Source organism: Otolemur garnettii, unplaced genomic scaffold (genome assembly GCF_000181295.1).
Source record: "Otolemur garnettii isolate 467f Iridium unplaced genomic scaffold, OtoGar3 scaffold00196, whole genome shotgun sequence".
Taxonomy (NCBI): Eukaryota; Metazoa; Chordata; class Mammalia; order Primates; family Galagidae; genus Otolemur; species Otolemur garnettii.
The window spans coordinates 987,546-1,011,245 of record NW_003852591.1 but is presented as its reverse complement, the minus strand read 5'-3'; the positions used below and the strand labels follow the sequence as shown (position 1 = coordinate 1,011,245).

At 40.3% G+C, this 23,700-nt stretch overlaps 1 protein-coding gene and 1 non-coding gene across 9 annotated transcripts in view; one reads left to right on the top strand and one right to left on the bottom strand.

Annotated features, from left to right (window-relative positions):
- Window positions 1-23,700, bottom strand: part of SIPA1L1 (signal induced proliferation associated 1 like 1) — a 385,188-nt gene that overhangs the window by 307,005 nt on the left and 54,483 nt on the right. The gene's annotated exons all lie outside the window — the stretch shown is intronic.
- LOC111721880 lies at window positions 17,767-17,873 on the top strand. Its single transcript, XR_002770880.1, has one exon. It is a non-coding gene; the product is annotated as a U6 spliceosomal RNA (small nuclear RNA).

Sequence of the window (23,700 nt, the reverse complement as noted above, 5' to 3'; positions counted from 1 at the left end):
CACACACACACACCAGTACACATGCGCACACACACGCACACCAGCACACACACAAGCACACTTGCTTCTGTGCTTCCTTCTGCTGTGTACGTACACTGAAAACCCTGAGTTTCATACAGAAACCTAGATTCCAACCCAGTACCAAGGGTTCACCACCTAGTTTTCACCCTTCTCTTCCCCAGAAGAGTAGTGAATCTGGCTCCCATTAACCTTCATATATTAATTTACTGGATTGATCCCACACACACCCCATCACGTCATATAATGCCATCCTTCCCTTTGATTTGGCATCAGAAAAAGCTTACTCTAACTAAAGGACCAAGAAGGGAGTATCTTGACAATAAAAGGGTTTTTTTTTTTTTTTTTGTAGAAACCACTCTATTCCAGCCACACCACAGAAAAAACTGCAACCCCACCCCCATGCCATCCAACAAAGGCCAAGATGACAGGCAGGAGCGCTACACTCTCCTGGATGGCCCCTGATTTATGTCATGATGCCATTTTTACAGAGGCCAAAAAGACAAATGATGTATTGCTTACATATTTACTTATTTTAAAAAGCAAGGGAATGTTGAACCTTAAGTTCAGGACAACGGTCACCTCCAGATAGGTGGGAAGATGGGATCACAGAGGAACACACCGTAGCTTCCCAGACACATTGTGTTCCAGCTGCTACTGAACCCAAGCACAAGTTCCTCGACATACAAGATTCGAGCCTCCCCAAACCTCAAGAAAGTCCTTTGGGGGGGGTCTCAATTTCACAGCTGAGATTTGCTGCCTGTGGCCACACACTAATGAGCAAGAGCTCAGGGGCAAACCCACACCCGCCTGACCACCACCTCTTCCTGCCACGCTCTCTGCTGCCCTTGACATAGGGAAGATGGGGACAGGCGGGAGAGGGGCAGGTATGATATGGATCAATTGCCGGCTTCCAGGTGAGATTCCTCCTGGGCTTCTGATCCGTTTTCAGAAGAGTTTTTAGGGAACATGCAAGTGTTGATCCAAAACGGGGGGGGGGGGGGGGATGAAAGGAGGTAGAGGACAGATCAGGCTGCACTTTATACTTCAACAGCCAGAGCACAGAGAACAACCCTTTAGAGAAAGTCTCACATTCTGAAGGATACAAAGTCTGTTCCATTTGGTTTTATTTTGAAGTTGGGAAGACAGGTGAGAGAAGGCCATTAATTCCAAACACAGCCTAAATATTGTAAAAGAATAAGGCATTTATCCTATAGCACAAAATTAATGACAAAATGTTGAGCTCTTTTAAAGAACCTGCATAAAGGGACACTAAGGCAGCAAGACATTCACTTCTCAGTAACAAAGACTGAATATCTTGGGAGGCTTAAATACCACTCTACGATCTGGGGGTGTTTTAAAACTGTCTTCTAAAAACTAAAAATATGGATCTACAAAAAGCAAAAAGCAAAAGAATAGGGTTATCTGTCTTCTCAAAAAATCAGACATAACTCCATTTCGGGTAGAAATCTCTTCAGAGCCCATTATAGTCATTAAAAACAACTCAGGTCACCCGGAAAAACCTCACAACCCACACGATGATTCTATGACCTTAGTTCATCCTTCCTAAGATAATCTTTAAAATGGAATTAAATCTCTTCCTTGTTGATTTCCTATTGTTGGTGGAATATAACTGAATCATAATTTTAAGTCTAACTGCTCCCTGACCCCCCAAAACCTTGGCAAGCTCCATCTTCCTTCTCCTTTCAACTTTTTCTTTCTAAAAAGGAAAAACCGAGACACGCCAAAGAAAATGCCACAGAATGAAAGAAATGAAAGGACACGTGCAAGATGGTACAAGAATAAATCAAAACTCATGTGAGGTTCCTAGCGCAGCCTAAAACTATCTACAGGGTATCAGGAATGTGAAATCGTTCTCTCAGTACAATGAACAGGCCAGAAGCTCAAAGAAAACAAACTCTCCCTAGATGAAAAGAGAAGGCATTTAACAAAGGGCCATGCAGGGCTGGGTTTTGTTTTTTGTTGTTTTTTTTTTTTTTTAACTTTTTAATTACTTTCCTTCTGAAATCAGCTGCTGGTATTAGCAAAACAAGAAGTCTGGAATCCTATTCAGCCACTAAAAAAAGATGGAGACTTTACATCTTTTGTATGAACCTGGATGGAGGTAGAACACAGTTTTCTTAGTAAAGCATCACAAGAATGGAAAAGCAAGAATCCAATGTAATCAATTCTGATTGATATGAGGACAACTGATGACTCAGTACATGGTGGGAGTGGGAAGGGCAGAGTGGAGAGAGGGAAGGAATGAGGGGATGGGTGGGTCACAGTATCTGATATACCTCTTGGAGGTGGAACAGAACTCTAAGAGGGACTTTACCTAACAAATGCAATCAGTGTAACCTGGTCTCTGTACCCTCAACCAATCCTCAACAAAATAAAGAAAGAAGTTATCCTGAAGAATATCTGAATGGGCTCAGTGCCTGTAGCTCAGCAGCTAGGGTGCCAGCCACATACAAGGGAGCTGGCGGGTTCGAACCCGGCCCAGGCCTGCTAAACAACAGTGACAACTACAACAAAAAAATAGCCGGACGTTGTGGTGGGCACCTGTGGTCCTGGCTACTTGGGAGGCTGAGGCAAGAGAATTGCTTAAGCCCAAGAGTTTGCGGTTGCTGTGAGCCGTGATGCCATAGCACTCAACTGAGGACAACATACTGAGACTCTTGTCTAAAAAAAAAAAAAAAAGGAATATCTGACTGAAGATGACAAACTGAATTAATTAATCCAAAGGCACTGGCTTCCTTCATCCTACTACATCAAGCATAAGTGATCACAACACAACTACTACCCTTAAAAATTAAAGAATAGCCCATCTTTTATGCAGATTTAAAATTTAAAAAATGCATTATCTAATCTCAAAAGAGGGAAAACCCTGAAACATATTAAAGACTTTATTTGTAAACTCCTAGAAATGAACTTTGGGTAAAAATCAATATGGCTCATTGAAAAATAAATCCACCCAAGCTAATCTAATTTACTGTTATTGAGGCAACCCACTTATCAGGGGACTGCAAGCATTGTTATTTCTTAACTTTTAATAGATTTGAAAATTCATGAGGACACAAGAAAAAATGCTGTCCCCAGAAAAGTACACACCAATGGTTCTTTGATCCCAAACAGCAAAAAACTATTTCTTATTCTTCCCTGCCCTGAAATTCTAAGCATAAAATTTCTACACATAGAGTCAAGCAAATGGAATAAATAGCTGAAAAAGGCTACAGTGAAGACGAGAAGTCAGCACCGCTCAATATAATCATTACATCCCTTGTAATATACAAATACAGTATATTAGAAATGTTTACAGGTTTTATGTCCATCTTGAAGCTTCTCCATCTCAACAAAAGTCACCCAACTACTCTGGCCAAAAACCTACAATTCAGTTTCCATTTCTTTCTTCCAACCCCCACATACTCATAAATTCCGTCAAGACCTATAAATTCCACCCCCCACAGACCACTATGAACCCTTTACTTCTCTCCATCCCTACTATAACCACATGGTCCAAGCCACTATTTGTCTCTCAACTAAACAACCACCTCAGATTCCTCATTAATCTCCTTTCTACCCATGATCATTTTCCACAAAGCAGTCAGACTGACTTTTTGAAAAGTTAAACTATATCTTATTAGTCCTCTGCTTAAAAACCCTCCAAGGCTTCCTATGGCTTTAGATGCCAAAAATTTTGAAGGATGTAAAATAATTTTACCCCACTTGTAAGCTAATGATGTAGTTTATTGTGGCTATATGGATGCCAGCAGAAGACATCAGACTCCAGGGTCAGAGACAAAAGACTTCTTCACTCACAGCAATCACAGTGGGCAAAATATTGGCTTTTTTTTTTTTTTTTTTTTTGGTGCCAGTCCCTCAAGCCCCATTTCCCAGCAGGTGACACAAAGAGGGCAAGATGACACCTACACAACATGTACACTGTGTTAAAAAAGAATAATCCTGAGCTTAGTGAACAGGAACCTTTTGGCAGGAAGCCTGCCTTCTACCCCAGAAGGAGATGGTGTCTTTATCTTCCAAGATTGCTCACTGTACAAATCATCCTTCAAAAGACAGTCCAGAACAGAGATATTATACATAGAAACACATGAGGTATAGAGTATTATCTCCCAACATTAGAATAAGAGCCAAATTCCTCTCCATGTTCTGTAAGGTCCTATGTGACTGGTTCCTTTCTCTTCAATTTCCTATGGAAACTCTGTCTCCCCAGGTTACTGTGCTCTAGTTCCAGGGCCATCTTAGGTGACCGTCTATAAGTCAAGTTCTTTCCTGTCTCAAGGCTTCAGCCTGTGCTGGTCATTTTGTCCAAAATGTTCTTTGCCTGCCTGACAAGTCGCCTCCTCAGAAAGACCTTCCCTAGGCTATCTAAATTTAGATACTACACTCACTTCTTTATTTCCTTTTTATCACTTTGCTCACTCATTTCTTCATTCCATAAACATTTATTGAGCATCTACTATGTTCCAATCATTGTTACTATGAGCACAATAATTTCCTTATCTACCTTTCTATTCACTGACAGTCATCCTCTAAAGTGGAAACTCTGTAGGGAAAACACTTGAAGAAAATGACCTGGGCAAATATTTTATGAGGAGAACCCCCCGAGCAATTAAAGCAACATCAAAAATACGCTACTGGGACCTCATCAAATTAAAAAGCTTCTGCACAGCCAAGAACACAGTAAGTAAAGCAAGCAGACAGCCCTCAGAATAGGAGAAGATATTTGCTGGTTATGTCTCAGACAAAGGTTTAATAACCAGAATCCACAGAGAACTCAAACATATTAGCAAGAAGAGAATAAGCGATCCCATATCAGGGTGGGCAAGGGATTTATTTGAAGAGAAATTTCTCTAAAGATCGGCGCACAGCCTACAGATATATGAAAAAATGCTCACCATCCTTAATCATCAGAAAAATGCAAATCAAAACTACTTTGAGATATCATCTAACACCAGCAAGATTAGCCCATATCACAAAATCACAGATGCTGGCGTGGTTGTGGAGAAAAGGGAACACTTCTAGACTGCTAGTGGGATTGCAAACTAATATGTTCCTTGTGGAAAGACATCTGGAGAATACTTAGAGAACTAAAAATAGACCTGCCATTTGATCCTATAATTCCTCTACTAGGTATATATCCCAAAGACCAAAAATCATACTACAATAAAGATATTTGTATCAGAATGTTCATTGCAGCCCAATTCATAATTGCTAGGTCATGGAAGAAGCCCAAGTGCCCACCAATCCACAAATGGAACAATAAATTGTGGTATATGTACACCATGGAATACTATGAAGCCATAAAGAAAGATGGAGACTTTACCTCCTTCATGTTTACATGGATGGAGCTGGAAAATGTTCTTCTTAGCAAAGTATCTCAAGAATGGAAGAAAAAGTATCCAATGTACTCAGCCCTACTATGAAACTAATTTAGTTTTCACAGGAAACCTATAACCCAATTTTAACCCAGGAATATGGGGAGAGGGGAGAGGAGAGGGGAGAGGGGACAGGGAGCGGACAGGGAGGGGACAGGGAGTGGAGGGAGGGTGATTGGTGGGACCACGCCTATGGCTCATCCTATAAGGGTACATGTGAATCTCTCTAAATGTAAAATATAAATGTCTTAACACAATAACTAAGAAAAAGACACGAAAGCTATGTTAACCAGTTGGATCAAAGTATTTTAAACTGTATATAGAAACAGTACACTGTACCCCACAATTGTATTAATGTACACAGCTATGATTTAATAAAAAATAAAATAAAAAAATACCACTTACCACGCACTATTTGAATCACAATTGTTTTCTACCTGCCTTGTCTTTGTTAAGAAGTAGGAAGTCGTCTTTGACAATGGCAGGAATCACACTGCACTGGCACTTGTTCTGCTCCTATAGTGCCTAGCACAGTGCTGATGTGCTCCAGATATCGCCTCCAGTATTAAATGAATAAATTAATCTTCCATTGAAAATAAATAAATGAATAAAGTGGAAACCCTATCTTTTTATTCATTCCCTAAATGCCTGGAACTTAAAATTTTACATTAAATAAAACTGTTGAATAAATGGACAATTATTAAAATACTAAGAACTGAAATATTTCCAGATCAGTGTGGACCAGGAAGTGTGGAATTAGAACCAGAAGTCCGAAATTCAAACCCCAGAGTCATCACATAGTGGTGCCTCAGCACTTCTACATTTTCTGTAAAATGAAGAAAATCCCCCTCCTGCCTAACTTACGAGATTATTGTGAGGATTAAATGACAGAATTTAAATGAAAGCCCTTGCAATGCTAAATAGAATTTAAGACCTGTAACAAATTGGTAACTAGTCATGAGATAGTCTTTCATTCAAACAAGAATACACTACGCCCCTATTCTAAGGCCAGCCCTATTACTACAGAAACTTGCAATAAAAATACATAACAAGTGAAATTAGAAAACATTTTGGTCTTTAATAACTTGAAGGAGGATTATTTTTTCCCTTTCAAATGCTCTTAAGACATCCCTTTAAAAAATTCAGATAAAAGGTAAGTGGCCTTCACGGGCTCTTCATTCTAGAATATTAAAAGAATGCTTTGTGTTACTTAAGTTATTTTTAAGCAAGCCACTCAAATACAAATTTTAAAAATTTTGTATATATGGAAACAACATACTGTATCCCATGAGAGTATTAATGTACACAGTTATGATTCAATAAAAAAAAATTTAATGTTACCCTGAGTGCCCTCAGTGCCAATCTCCAACACAACGACTTTTTAGTTTTCTGGCAAAAGTTATGAAATGTATTTTGTCTGCTTTTACTGACTTTAAGTGAAACCAAACGATGGTCTCTTAAACTGCAAGGTGGGCTGTATGTGTATGTAGTGAAGGCAAAGTAACCTTTATCCAGGAGGCCACCAGGAGGAAAAAGATCCATCATACGGCACAGTGAGCACAGGACTGGCAACTTGGACTGCAAACCAGACTGCCCGCTCAGACAAGCCGCACAGCTGGCCTGAATTCACCACAAACTCATTTTCTAAAACCTCACAACAACTCAATTTAATTTAAAAGAGTACTGCTTCTATGATATAAAATGACAATGAAGTATAAAGTGATAAAAATGGCAATTTTGTATGTATGTAACATTCATTAAAAAGACAAAGTGAGTGTGCAGGGGTGGTGGCACACACATCTGCAGTCCCAGCCACATGGGAGGCAGAGGCAGGAATGTGAGCCCAGGAGTTAAGAGGCTGCAGTGCACTCTGATGGCATCTGTGAATACCCTCTGCACGCTACCCTGGGCAACAAAGCAAGAGCCCTGTCTCTTAAAAAATAAATAAATAAATAATTAAAATAAACCAAAATAAAAACAGAAGAGAATAACTCAATGCTTCTAGTAAGAAGACAAATATTTAAGGTGATACATCTCTCAATAACACTGATTTGATCTGTACACATCATATGAATATATTAAATTATCACATGTACCCTGAAAATATATTTCAAAATATATATATTTCAAAAAGGTATAATTAATTTAAAAAAGAAGAAAAAAGTGCAATGTGAAAATGGAATGGGCTAACAAAAAGAAGAAATAACATAAAATTCGGAGCGTCTAAAAATTAATTAAAAAGAAAAAGAAAAGAAAATTGAGGGCAAGAAGTACACGGGAAATGTGGAACTGCCAAGAAAGATGCCCAGTTTAAGAGGAACAGATGTAGATGTACATACAAGTAATAGTAACAGATATTTCAATACCAGTAAATAATTACATTCAGTTCCTTTTCATTACACACGTGAGGAGCTCTCAAAAAATGCCTCTTTACATATTTTAAAGATGCCTACCCTTTACAGTCTTCATTAACCACAAATACAAAATCTAGGGCATCTAGAAGCTTCCACCTTGATATTAATTTAAATAGTCAAATGTCTAAACCTGTCTTTCAATTAAGGAGTTTCCCTTATAAATAATAAGGAGAGTCACTATGCGAGCGTCTGGATTATGCCCGACACATTATATTCTCTACTTCACATAAACATAACAATTGTAGGAGATAGGTATCATGATCTCCACTTTACCACAGCGGTCAAATAATAAATCTTGCCTAAGATAAACTAAGAAGTACAGGAATTTAAACCAAAGATGGTCTTAGATCAACATTCTGGCTCTTTTTATACCATCCTATATTGCTTCTCACGTTAGTAATCACTGTGTTCCCAGGACAGTGTGTATGAATAAGCCCTAGGCATTATTCCATTTAATCCCTTGTGAGGTAGTCATTATTGGCCACTTTCTTTTTTCATTTGAGCAAACAGACTCAGAATAGTTATGTAACCTGACCAAGGTCACACAGCTAACTTAATAATAGGACGAGCCTGGATCCCAAGCCAAGTCTATTGATACAAAGCATTTGTTTCTACCATAGTATTGTGGAGTCTCCACCTTAAAGTATATAGAATTATAACTCAGTCATTATTTATTATTACTAGCTTATGATCAACAACCCTACAAGAAAAGGTATATTGTTAGCTGCAAACTCAAATATGTATTTTCTGTTTTCTGTAAAAACTGGAAAATACAGCAACAATATTGTGATATTTATGAGTAACAGGATTACTGGTGCATTTCTTATTTCTAGTTTTCTAGTTTTCCCTCAATTATGATAGTTTATCAAAAGGTTAATATTTTCTTAGCATTCACTTAATACTTTATATTAGTAGCCATGCCTGCAATATTGGGTAAAATGAGTAGACTGAGAAAAGTAGTATGAGGAAAAATGTTTAAAAAGTACACACAAAAACCCTCTATTTTTGTACAAACATTTTTCTTTGTTTTCTGAAACCTATCAAAACTACATCCTGATTGTAAAACATGATAAAGTTTGACATAACTCCAGCAGTGGACAATAAAGAAAAACACCGCATATAATTAAACCAACCCCCGTTAAGTACCAAAAAACAAAAGAGAGGGATTCAGAATCCCCTAACTTGGAGGAAATGTTCAGAGGAGAATTACTAAAACCAGCCACGTTAACATAACTTGAAGAAAACACCCTTGGAAACTATGGGACGAAATATTCATGTAAAAAAAAAAAAGTTAGTTTTAGTGACTTCAGACAGATTAACAGTAATCTCAACAAACTCTTAGGGGCTCTGAATGTTGTTTAAGCTCAACAACTAATCAGACTATAAACGCCCATTCAGTCACATTAACTTTTCAAAATGTACTCTTCTCATTGCGTTCAAAGGCCCCGTGTGCTGTGCACTCCTCCTCTTCTGAAGCTCTGCTCCTGCTCTGTGGAGGCTGCAGCCTGGACCACCTGAAAACGAGAGGTGCAGAACTTTCACCTCCTAAAGGAAACCACCACTCAGCCATTCACTGCGGCATCTGACGAGAAGGGAGCATTTGAGAAGCCACCTTACTCTCACTCAACAGAAGAGCAAGCAGTACAGGCTCAGGAGGTCACCCGGATCCCCACCAGGAGGTCACAGGGCAGCTTCAACTCTTCCCAAAATGTTTTATGACCTGAAGCAAATATGACAAAATATTAAGATGTGATGACATTGTAGGGGATGCCGAGAGCCAGACGACATCTGAGCAAGATGATCTGCAGCTGGGGTGTGGACCCTGGGCCATTCGTCCCCAGGTGTTCCTTGTGGAAGAAGAGCCCAATCCTCCAGCACGTAGTCATTTGTTAATTACTCCCCTCACCTGTGTTGTTCAGGCTCAATAAAAGACTAGTGCGGAGGTTGCCTGGGGCTACCCTGCAAGTAAGGGCTAGCCCGCCTTCCACAGCTTGTACTTCTATCCTCATCATACCTGGTTCCTTCTTGCTGGTATCGAGACCAGGGGCTTAGGAGCCCGAAGGGTTGGGACAGACACTGGAAGGCATTATATTATTCCTTACCCTTTCCATTTTGTTTGAAATATTTAAAAATTAAAAACAGTAATAATGTTTAATATGTATAACCCAACACTCTTTCCTCTTAATGGATGTGTATTGATCAAAACACACACACACAGTCTCAACGTCCCTCCAGCCCAATCTGTGACATCTGACCACCCAAGGAAGCCACTGCTGACATCAACCCCAAACATTCCCTAAAGTTGAATTTGCTCCGTTGTAAGGCATGAATTCAGAAAACTTGCCATATAAGATATATAAGACTTTATTTACGTAACGATGCCTAAATAGTCACAAGTCACCTGAGATGGTCTGTGTATACCGTTGAATTCATTTGTAAGATGAAACAAGTAGGTTTTCTTCTTGAAATGGCATACTTCCTGATCTGACAGTCCTGACGCCCCAGAGCACAAGCTCTCAAGACATTTCTCAAAGTGTGCTGTCTAGTTTCATACCAGAAAAGTCACCTTGGATATCAGGGTGACAAGAAGATACACTAATGTCAAGTTCACAGCCTCACAGAGTAAACTTTAAAAATTTAGTTCTTAAATGCTCTTCTCTCCAAAACAATCAGAATCTACATGTGCATGGTGCTTCTGACCACGTGGGCAAAAGGCACTACATGGAAACTGGTCTGATATACAGGAAGCAGATGGGCCGGATAATGCAAACAGTTAATCAAACGCTTCCTTCTTCCCTCCACTGGAATTTAAGAAACATTCAGTGAATGACAAAACAAAAACTCAAGTGGAAGTTCACGGCCCAAACAGGACTTGAACAGGCTTACAACCTAATTCACGGGGAAGGACTCTGACAACAGGGTCATCTAACAGTTGACCGAAGCAGGATATTAATACAATATAGTTCAATAATAAGGCAATTAATACAATTCAAAGTCTAAGTAAGTATAATTTCGAGGACAGCAAAAGAACATAAAAGTTACAACAGTGATTTTCAACTGGTGTACCACAGCATACCGGTCTGCTGTGAGAAGATATTAGGTTGGCCACGAAAATTTTTAAACATTAATTAAATCATTTTCAAAAGAAGTTCAAAGCCCGGTAAGTATATTCTTTTTTCCCCCACTCTTTTTTGGATCAACATAATTTAAGTGTGTCACAGAAGTTTAACTATAGGTTCAAGTGTGCTGGGAGATGTAAAAGGCCGACAAACACTGGGTTAGAAGATCAATTCAATGGGATCCAGAAAGAACAATGAATAAGGAAGTTTCCAAAGGGTAAAGAGGGAAAAGCCATCTGGGGGAGGAAACGGAAGAAAGGCAGAAAAGGCTGGGGCGCACTCGGTGTTTGAATAAACAAAGGGTGCAAACCATGGAAACAAGTTTGAAATAACAACTGTTCAAAGATACATTTTAAGTCTAAAGGTAGCATGGAAATTTTCTCATGAGAGTCACAAGAGGTGAATTTGTAAAGGGAGGCACCCAAGTTCTGCTTCGGCTGTTAGGGCCATTCAGAGTCTGTCATCTCACTTCAGCCCCATCCTCCAGAAAGCCAGGGAGCCATAAGCCAGCCTCTCCATCATTTCTGGCATCTGAGGTCTATCATCATGTGATTACACAGGTGACCATCAAATCTCAGCATCCCGAGAGCATTAGTTATCCACTGCCCAGGGCATGAAATGCGAGTTACTGCTCGTATGTAAATACTTGCCTTTAAATACAAGGAAACATTCAGATAAAACTTGGAGGACTTGTAATTCTGTCAGATATCGTAAGTATAAATGCATACTATACTTATTAATGCAAAAGAAAATGCTACAATTCTTTTTTTTTTTTTTAAGACAGATCTCACTTTGTCACCCTCAGTAGAGGGCCATGGCATCACAGCTCATAGCAACCTCAAACTCTTGGGCTCAAGCGATTCTCTTGCCTCAGCCTCCCAAGTAGCTGGGACTACAGATGCCCACCACAATGCCCAGACTTTTTTTTTTTTTTTTAGAGACAAGGTCTTGTTCTTGTTCAGACTGGTCTAGCACTCCTGAGCTCAGGCAATCCACCCACATTGGCCTCCCAAAGGAAAATCCTACAATTCTTAATGATGAATTTGAAAACTTAATTTTATTTATAAAATTAGTTCAGAACTTTCAAATAGTGAAAGTGGAAAATAATAATCTTTAACAAATCAGACTAAAGGACCGTAATTAAATTTGTTATTATTTGGGGCATCAGCCTTTTAAGAAAAAAATTCTATATGAAAATCGGCCACACCTTATAAGGATCAATTACTGAATGCAAGCAGAATGCAAACCTTGCCACCTGAGATGCTAAAAATGCCCCAGCCATGGCCACAGTGGCACATGCCTACAGTCCCAGCCTTTCGAGAGGCAGAGGCAGGAGAATCACCCGAGCTCAGGAATTCAGACTGCACTTCAGCCTGGGTAACATAGTGGGACCCAGTATCATACAGTGTACAAACAAGACAAAAAAATAATGCCTTTTATGATGAAAAGGCTGCCTGGACAAACAAAACTCTGAATCACACACTCAGCAAATAACACCAACAAAACACATCTAATGACCAAACTGCAAAGAAAATAGTACATACAGTTCATTTGCTTGAACCAACCAACAGAGCTGGGAGAAGGTCTGAGGGGGGTTGGTGTCGGAAGGCTAAATCATTCTGCAGACTTTTTAAACAACCTGTAGGGAGCTTAGGTTAGCCTATAGGCAATGAGTAACCACCAAAAAGATCTATTAGGACTGTCACGATGTGCGAGTGGATGTGTGCACACAAACTGCATTTATTTTCTCCCAAGAAAACTTTAGCAGTTGTGAAAGAGAGTCTAAAAGAGGAAAGTAATGAATTAAAAAATACCAGTATAACAATAAGGCTGCTGCCGTTTCCCAGGTGAGTGATGACTAGGGCTGGAACTAGAGCAGTGAGAATAAAGAATGGAAAATTTAAGAGAGACTTAGAGATAAAACTGGTAAGATACGGAAACCTATTAGAGGTGATGATGGAGAAAAATGAAACCAGAGTTAACTAAAGTCCCTCGCCTGTGGGACTGGGGAAGATGGCAGCACTGGTACCCACGGCGGAAACTGAACCTCCATAAAGTGACTAATTATACCACCGCCAAAACTAATATTTCTACCAAGATGACATTTAACTGACCTTTGAAGTTATTAATAATTATCTTCACTGGTTAGAAACTGACCATTAGCCACACAGAGACCATTCCTAGAAAGAGACTCAGCTCTACATGGGAATTTTGAAATGTGTCAGTTTAGTTTACCTTAAAGTCTGTCAGTAAATAATTTAAATTTATTAAAAGATACAACAGAGCCTAAAGAAAAAAATTCCACATGAATAGCACTTGCCCTGTGAATTTTACAGAATGTAATTTTAATACTCTTTTTAATAAGTTTTAACATTAACTTGTTATATTACATTTTAAAATGTAGTAAACCTTTTAAAATGACACAACATGATAAACTACCAGCAATGCTACTCAAAATAATACAAAACGGTACATATACAGTGCAATTAGGATTAATGCTTGCTACAAGAGCAAAAAACATAACATTTTAGCAAAAAAAAAGACAGCATTTTTACCATACCACCTTCTCAATATTCAAAATCAGAGAAACTGACCACTTAGACCAAATTTCTTTGCGGAACATGCTCATTTCTAAAGATTAACAGACTTATCCTGAACCAAGAAAAACAAACAAACCCAAGTCAACAATTCAAAGTACAACCGTCAATGAATAAACAAGGAACAAGAGTTGGCCAGGAGCATAAAACTTAGGTAGAAAGGGGTGGGGCAAAAGAAACTAACACTTTTGAGGGTCCCGTAAGCCCAGCACCAGGCCAAGAAACCCAAGGGGCACTGGTTCCAAAACCCAGGCGCTCCCCACTACCCCACACTCCCTGTACAGTAAGTTTGATAACTGGGTTAAACCTTATGAGGGCAAAGAAAGCTCAGTAAGCAGCATATCCCCGGGGTCTAGAATACCACCTGGCACAAACAAGCACTCAATCAGTATCTGTTGGGAAGGTTGAGAACCACTGTGTTAGATGAACGGATGAGTGGAGAGTTGCCCTGATGGTCTGGCCCCTGCGTAGGGAAGGAGATCCACACATTGGGAGAGAGACGGAGAAAGTTCTCCACGCCATTATGCTCCCTTCTGAGGAGCACAGGATGTTGCAGTCCAGTAGGGAAAGCCTGGGCTATGTTATCAACCTGGATGGGAAGCCAAGTCCCAGACATACCCTTAGGGCAAGTCACAACTCCACGTCTGAAATGCACAGACTAATTCCTAATTTTAAGATTATAAAAAGTCTTACCTGAAATAACACATACAGAGAACCTAGCAAATACCTGGCACATAATTAAAACTTAAGAATATGAATCCCTCTACATGTAAGGAGAGAAAGACCTTGGCACAGCCTTGGTCTTAGGGATAAAGTCTGCAGGAGCGGTCCTGGTGAAAGAAGAGCTAGCACAGACCGCAGCAGGACTAGCGCTGACATTACTTCTAATCTCAAGGCCTGGCTCGTCGTATTTTGCTGAAAGCTTGAACAGTCATGGTGTGAGCCTGGATAGAGCTCAAAAAGGGACGTGGACTCTGCCAGTCCAATGAAAACACAAAACAAACAAACCAGCACACGCTCTGGATCTGACACTTCTCCACTTGCCAAAATTAAGCATATTTTTCTTTGCTACTACGTCAGAGATATTTTCTTGACAAAACTTGGGTGTATTTTACTGATCTGGTAACAGTATGGGATCAAGGACTCTGTAAGAAAAACTTCTAAGGGCCCTCTCCAGACTAACAGGCCAAGATAACTAACTGCACGGTTGGCTATTATTACACCTTCATATGTTTTCTTTTTTTCTTTTTGAGATAGAGTCTCCCTTTGTCATGCTCAGTAGAGAGTCATGACATCATAGCTCACAGCAACTTTCAACTCTTAGACTCAAGCGATTCTCTTGCCTCAGCCTCCCTAGAACCTGGGACTGTAGGTGCCCACTATGACACCTAGGGCTAGTTTTTGTTTAGCAGGCCCAGGCTAGGTTTGAACCCACCAGCCCCGGAGCAAGTGGCCAGCCTCTAACCACTGATTTCTTAAGTAGCACATATCAAACAATGTACCCCAATTATAAAACATAACAAAACACCCAACTTTGTATTTATAACTAGAATAGTGGAAAGAATTTCTTTAATAAACTCTAATATAGTTTCCCTGTTTGAGTCCGTACTAAAATATATCACACAAATTCTTTTAGCCATCTTTCTCCTTATCACTTACGTATCAGGAGAAGTCAATAGGAGGCCACCTTCAACTTACCCCAACTTTGGAGGGGGCTTTGAGTACATTATTTAACCATAAGCATCAAGAATTAAGTATTTTTTTCCAACACGAATCCCCATCACTTAACCTAAAGGTGACACCCAATCACTAAACACAAATATGCAGTTTGATGGTGTGGCTTTGGATGAAAGGAACATTTTGCAAAGGATGGGTACAACTGGAGAGACTGGAGACGAGAGGAACAAATCTGGACAGACGCAGACAGTCACCCCAGGGAAGTTTCTCAAGCACGACAGTTCTTTCTTACAAAGAATCTGAGTATCACTCATCAAGTCCAGAGAGTGTTATCAATGGAACAAGTGATGAACAATATAATATTCTGAAAACCTAAACAACGTAACAGTCTGTATCTACAAGATAACAGTAACAGGAGGCTCCAGTTAATGAATCAATACCTGGAATTGAATACTGTGTAATTCAGAAAATGGAGGAACTGAAGCTGCCCAGGGTAGACAGGGTAGTACACGAGACAAACCCTACTTTGATTAGAATCAGCCAGAAGCTATGAGAAAAAGGATTAACGTCCAGTAGACCAACTCTGCGAAGAGATCTAGACTGATACGCTGGCAGAGGACAAAGACAAAACTTAGGCAGCCCTCCTGCAGCTCCGCCTGCAGGAGCACCTCGTAGATTCAACGCCTGCATCCACCCCGCCGGCTTTGACTCCACATACATACCAAAACCTTTCTGAATGTAATAATGCTGCCCAGTAATCTACCTACGGCAAACAGGACTTTTTTATTACACTAGCTCATACCTGTCTGCTGGGAATTTGTTTCTCACTGCATGTTAACAACTGAGTTTCTGGTAGACATCAATCTTCAGAAAATTCTGCCTAATCATATCAGATCTTCCAGGGTCTCATCAGCCCCGGATAAGCAGACCATTGGTGTCGCTGAACTACAAAGCTTTTATTAAAGTATGTCCTGCTAGCCTGATTGTGGTCTGGGAACATTTTATTAATTGTCTTTTGCAAACCATGAGCTCCACACCATATCAGACACAATCTGTTCTTACTTCCCCATAGTCTACACAAGGTTTAATTTAGAACATTTCTTGCCACAGATGCCCTTCACTCTCAAATGCATGTTAATATCACCTTTCTGTAAACGCCTCTCACTTCTTTACCACAATTATCTAAAAATGAAGGATTTTCAATTTTCCTCTTAGTCTTATTTACCCTTTTTAAGTCCTGCTTAAGATGTATTTCTTCTTGAAGATATAATAATCTCATAATTTTTAAGGAATTTTAAGAGAAGGTAAACCAACATGCCTTTAAAGGGGTCTTGTGAGATGGGGTGGGTGGTTCACGCCTGTCATCCCAGCACTCTGGGAAGCCAAGGCAGGTGGATTGGCTGAGCTCAGGAATTTGAGACCAGCCAGAGCAAGAGCAAGACTCCAGCTCTGAAAGTAGCCAGGCATCATGGCAGGCACCTGTAGTTCCAGCTACTCAGGAGGCTGAGGCAAGGGTATCACCTGAGCCCAAGAGATTGAGGTTGCTGTGAGCTATGATGCCACAGCACTCTACCCAGGGTGACAAAGTGAGAGTCTGTTTCAAAAAATATATAAGAATAAAAAAGTGGTCTTGTGAAAACTAGAAACGCCCTCTCTATTGGCATATTTAACAAGGAACTCAAGAAAATTGCACTTATATACCTCTCAAAGGTTTTAATTAATTAACCAGTCAAAAAGTTCAACTACATATCTCACAATTTTAAGCTCCAAAACCACAGCCACAATAAAGTATTGATAAGGTAAAGCAATAGAGAATTAGTCATTCTCTAAAAATTACTGAATGCCCAGGATGTGCCATTTACTAAGCCCTTTCAGGCAACAAAAAGTGAAATGAAATACATAGTTGCTGCTTTTAAGGATGCCACAGTCTGGATGAGCAAGCTGAACAACAGCAATCAAAATGTCAAGGGTACTACAACAAAGGGGTGTGCTACAAAGTAACCAACACCGGGCAGCAGGAAAACCTCTAAAGCCGTGAACTTTTAGCTGGTCCTGAAAGAAGACCAAGAATTTATTCAGCAACAGAGGGGAGTATTTAAGCAGCAGCAGCAGCCAGAGCCCTAAAGGACAAGCCACGTTACGCAAGGAAGTCACCACTGGCACAAACACGGCTCGGGGACAGGGAGCCAGGAGAAAGGAGGCAGCAAGGAGGGCAGGAGCCACGTCAAGATGGCCTTCCACCCCGGTAAGACATCAGGCTTCATCCCACATCTCAATTCCTGAAGCACCTGCTTGTATCAGAGCCTATCATCAAGAGATATTGCTAACTGGAGTCACAGCTTTGCTGAGGCTCCCAAGCCTCTCTGGCTTCCTCTGGCCTGCACAGTTGAGACCAGAGAGGGTCACTCTGGGAGGAGGGAATGAGTGAACACTCCTCCTTCACACCTACATTTAGGTGGGCTGAAAACAATCCTCCGAGTCCTCTTGGTACCTACCCATTTGATGTTGAATAGCTTCAGATAATCTTAAAAAGCATGGAAGGGTGCTCGCTTCAGCAGTACATATACTAAAATTGGAACGACACAGAGAAGATTAGCATGGCCCCTGCACAAGGATGACACACAAATTTGTGAAGCATTCCGTATTTCTGAATTAAAAAAAAAAAAAAAGCATGGAAGGCCAGGTTCAATGGCTTACACCTATCATCTCAGCTAACTGTGACGCTAACTGTATCTTGTTTGTATGTGCATGCTGGGAGTTGAAGGCAAGAGTCTAGCTGTCCGAGACCAGCCTGGGCAACATAGCAAGAGCCTGTCTACACACACAAAAAAAAAAATTAAATATTTAACCAGGCATAAGGGCACACAGTCCCAGCTACTTGGGAGCCTGAGGCAAGAGGACCACGTAAGTCCAGGATTTTGTGGCTGCTGTAAGCCAGAAGAAAAAAAAAATGAAAAGTAAAAGGAGGGGCATGGAATCTCAGAAAGAAAAGGGAACCAGCAGAGCTGTAACACATCCCACCTTCTGCAGGAATTCTTTCCTACACCTTGATCTACTGCTGTGCACTGCACAACTAAAGCATGTCCTCCCTGAGCCAGCTTTTCCCCAGAATCACGTGGTCCAGTTTTCCCAACCAGGCATTATTCTAAACCCTTTCTACAGGCTTCTCCAGCACGGCACATTCTCTCTTTAGAATGTACTTGAGTTGGTCAGAGGGAACCACAAAGATCCTCAACACTGAGCACCGCGGGCACACGTTAGCTCCTCTGAGCAGGATGTGGTAGTTCCTGGCTGCACTGACCGTTATAGAAGCACAAGAATCTAGATCATTTTAAATCTGTGGTCAAAGACAATACCCAATCCTTATTCACTTGAACTTGTCTCATAAGCACCATTTGCCTCTCCTTCAAAACCACTTATCACAGTTATAATTTAATATTTACTTGTGTGATTTAAGTAATGTCTGCATCTCCCCAGACTAGGAAAACTGAATGCAACTATGAAACTGGTTTCTGTTGCGTACTTTTGGTGGTGGCGGTGGTGGTGGTTTTTTCAATTTCCTTTCCATTATCATTGTACTAAGGTCTTAGTACAGTGCCTATTCCAAAGAAGGGTTCAATAAATATTAGAGGAAGAATGAGACATGCACATACAAACAAGATACAGTTAGCGTCACAGCAGTTATATAACCAACATTCTACAGAAGCCCAGTGGAGACGTGTCCAACTTCCTCCATGCAGGAAAGTCATCTCTGTGCAGGAAGCAGCAGCATTTAAGCAGATTCACAAATAGTGTTTCCACTAAATATTGACACAAGGAAATAAGTGCACATCAAAACAACCAGTGAAAACTACGCATTTAAAACAGTTATAGACAAAGGAAGTTGCTCAAAATATCAAATTAATAAACAGGATATAAAACAGCATGCCTGCCCCTCATGGGAAAAAAAAAACAAAACACTGAAATAGTTTAAATGTTAATAGTTGTTGCCAGGTTGTGGAAATACCGGTGATTTTTATTTTCTTCTTTACACTTTATTGTAAAAAATTTTTCCATAATAAAGATCTTTATAATCAGAGGGGAAAAAAATTAAGATTTTTAAACTCATTTCTGATGAAGCTGCTGTATCATCTTACATCTTCAGGCTTAATCAGAAAGCTTTTCAGACCATTTTGTCATCATCCTCCTTTATGTGAGTGTTGAGAAGCAGAAAGAGTGCTGGGGAAGAAATTTCAGACCCAAAGAAAATGACAAATAATCCTCCTGTTCCGTCCCGAAATGTTCTTACCCTCAAGTCTTTTTTCCATCTTGACAACTAGTAAGGAAGAACTCATATTTACAGGTAATAACTAGAAAATCAGACACTGGTATCAGGGATGGCACAGGTCCACAGGGCACCAGTGCCCTTTCACACGCTCATCTGAGGCCTTCAAACGATGGAAACACACCCATCCGCCACGCCACGGTGCTGTTAGCACATCAACCCAAGGAAAGGGGAGTGCTTCTGACAACTTATCTCCGTTAACTGTTAAGAACGTGAACACAGGCCCATTACCAAATAAATGAAGAGAGACACACCCATTATTCCTGAATTTCACCTCACTCGTCCCTGCAATCTATCAGAAATCAGAAATGGGAGTTTAAAGGAAGCTTCTATGTTCAAGACTACGTGAAATATAAAAACGGTGGTGGAAAAACTGCCAATTTAAATAGATGTCTGATTTCCTACAAATGGTTACCTTCAAAACAGTTCAAATAGAAGTAAAAGGTTCTCCAAGCAATGATCGTCAATCATGTCTCTTCTTTATTCAAACAAAGAATGGCAAAAAAGAAATACATAAAATATGAAGAAATGCAGTTTCCAGTTAGTTAAACCCATCTAGACAGATTCCTGTACAGCTGGTCTCCCTTCCTCCTACAGGCCCTAAGCGTTGGCCTACTTGGCCCTCTTCTCTCCTGTGACCCCTGCCCTCCCAGCTCTTAGGAACCTGTTCCCTTCAGAGCTTCCTGCAAAGCAGCCCTATGTCAATCTTTACCAGGTCTTCCTATCTCTGAAACAGTCAAATCGTTCTATAGATTTATCAAAAGTCAATACCAATAAACACATAGGTGTTAAAAAAAAAAAAAACATACATCAGATACACTGTGATTACAGAGTCAAGAAATCTCAGGAACCTCTTGAACGACAAATCAAAATCCTGGCTGATGTACACACCAGCACTAGGGAGACTGATTTTAAATGAATGGGTCTGGGAGGCTTTAAAGTCCTGAAGCTCCACAGGTGATTCTGATGCTCAGGAAGGGTTGAGATCTGCTGTCGGAGACTTTCAGAAAGCCACTTGCGCAATCAAGTGTTATGTAAGCTCCTTCCACCTTCTGCAGGGAAGGCCTCTGGGCCCCCATCCATGCAGACTCTGAGAGGTCCTATTAGGAAAGGAGAGCAGGTCTGACTGTGCAGGCCCCAAAGTGCCTCTAGAATCTGGGATTTGGCACAGGAAGGTTAAGTTCCAGGTACTTTAAAGTTCCACTCATGTGAAGAAAAACTACAGTCCATGTACGAGCTATCCACTCTTCAATCCTTAGTGCACACAGTGCATGATGACATTCACATGGTTTTGTAGGTAACTCCTTGTGAATGCTCTCCCACATACACAGGATAAATTAGAATTAACTTTTCTGCTTACAGCTTGGGGCAATTAAAATCTAAGCAGTGGATAGCCGTATAACAAAAACCTGAATAACTTTTGCATGATTTTGAAAAAGTCTTGCCTGGTTCATTATCCTAGGATAAGCAATAGGGAACAAAATATTTTACAGTATGTACTGACACGGGGAAAGCTTAACATTACGTTTTAGGCCTATCTTTTTCTCAATAAATGCCATTTTCTGCAAACTAGAATTGTTTCTCACAAATTCAAATTTTCAAACACCTTGTAGAGTCTGTGCTGTGCCCTGGTACCTAATTAACACACCGTGCTCGGCAGAGTGACCTGTGTTGGCCTCCACCCAGAAGGCTGATGAAACGAAATGTTTTCACTAGAAATTACTCTAGAAATACTCTAGAAATTAACTTTGATTCATCTTTAACTTTCAGCCACAACAGACTGAATCATCCAGGAATATCTGCTTTAGGTTTTTATTTACATGTTAAGCACAGTAACACCAACCACTTTAATGGCTCAAGAAACAAAAAAGCCACAAAATCCAATAACTTAAGCACTGAAGGGGGACGATGCTGGTTAAGAATCTTCCCTCTGTGCAAGAGAAAAGATACTTCTCCACAAACTACAAACAGAAATCATGACACGTTCCTGCTGGAGAACAAGGTCAGTAGAGCAGAACTGGTCACACAGAGGGACAGCTGAGAACACACATAGCACTCCTTCTCATAAAGTCTTTCCACTCACTGAAATTTCTATGTGCCTTCTGTGACTCAGCATTTCCTAATGCCGACAGATGCCACGCACACTACTTTCTTGGTTTTAGTAACCACATCTTTGATTTCTGAATTAAAGACAGACTTGAGGGGCTCACCTTTAGCCAGCTGTTTTTTTTTGGAGGAGTTTTTTTTTTTTTTTTTTTTTTGCAGTTTTTTGGCCAGGGCCAGGATTGAACCTGCCACCTCTGGAATATGGGGCCGCCGCCCTATTCCTCTGAGCCACAGGCGCCACCCTAGCCAACTGTTTCTAAACTGCTCTGTATTAAATGACATTTACTCAGTCTATCTTTTCATATCTGTCCATAACTAACACCCAGTTACGATGCACACGGGGAAGACAGGCACACCTCACACACACCAGTGAGAAAGTGCACAGGAGTGAGGAGTAAGTACTGGACTCAGACTCAAGGACTCGCGTTTGGATGCCGGTTAAACCACTTACTCGTGTAACCCAAGTCTCAGCTGTGGCCGCCTACCACCCAAAGCAGTAAAACGTGGCCTGTCTAAATCAATACTGAAGGTACGTACCAATGAGGTCATCCATTTGAAAACAATTGTGAAATAAAAGTGTAAAGCATCATTCAGCTGTTGTAGGTAGAAACTGCCAGGACACTCCAAGGTCAGTAAAATAGTGTCCCTCTGTTTATTCACCTTTAAAGTTTTAACCACTGTCTTCTTTGCTCCCTCTCTTTGCTCCTCTCTGTGTCTTCCTTCTGTCATTTAACAGGTACTCACTGTGCTTCTACTACACACCAGATATGGTCACCGTATCGTCCTTTGCTGCAGGAAGTGGTCACATGTGGCTACTAATCATTTGAAATGGCACGAGTCCAAAGTGAGATATACTATAAGAATAAAATATGTACCGATTTTGAAGAGTTATAGTGAATAAAATAATGTAAAGTATCACTATACTTTTTTATATTGATTACATGTTGAGATGCCAATATGTCATATAGACTGGGCTAAATAAAATATATTATTAACTTCATCTCTTTTTTTTCTTCCTCTTAATACAGCAACGAGAAATGCTTAAATACATAGACGCTCACTGTGTTTCAACATCTACAGCCCTAAAACCTTCAATAATCAGTAGCGAAGAAAAACTAACCACCAGCAACTGTGTGCAAGAGAGAGATGGAGGCAGAACCCACACCTGCCTACTCCAAAGGCGGGGCTCATGGTCCCCTGAATAATCAGTCAGTAACACTGTGAGCCAGGCCCATGACCATGCTGGGGAAGCGTGACAATTCCCTAGTGAGTGCTTCTAGAACAAGACCAATTTTAACCTGAATTTCTGAGGGAGAAAGCTTTTACTTCTGGGCATCAGTAGTTTCAAGGCATCACTTTTTAGTAAGTTGGGTTGTGCCTCAAAAGCTCTTTAAAAGGTTTCCAATTGTTGAAAGATGTTTCTTAACAAAGACACCCTCTCCTGGACCCTAACATCCTCCTCCATTGTGAGAGCCCTTTACCGCTGTCCTCTCTGCAAGGCCGATTAACCCTGCCTCTCCGCGATGCCTTTCATTCCCCACATCACAGTCAGAGTGCTTCTAGATAAAGAACAAGAAGCTGAATTAAACAACACAAATCCATTACAGCAATGCCCAAAGTCCCTACTGATCTAAGGCAGATAGTCAAAGGAAACTCAAGTCAGGCTGACTACAAAAGGCACACCAGTTAAATTGAGGTTACATGTGAGTTTAAGATTTTAAAGAATACCTGGCAGTTTGCTAATAATTTGGATATTTTATTTTATTTTTGGCTGTTGGGGTAACTTTAGCCCTTAACCAAGCATATGTGGTTTTTGTTTGTTTTTCTTTTTCCTCTTGGGTACAGTTGTAAAAAAAATGGATACAGGAAATGTGTTATTCTTGCAGCCTTGATATTCCAAGTGGATTGTAAAATATAAATTTTTGTGAGATTCTAAAGATTTTGATAACATTATTTACAGATTTAAAATAGATGTGGTTATCACAAGTCTGTTAAGGGGGAAAACTGCATAAAATAACTAACTTGGAATAAATATTTTGCATCAGG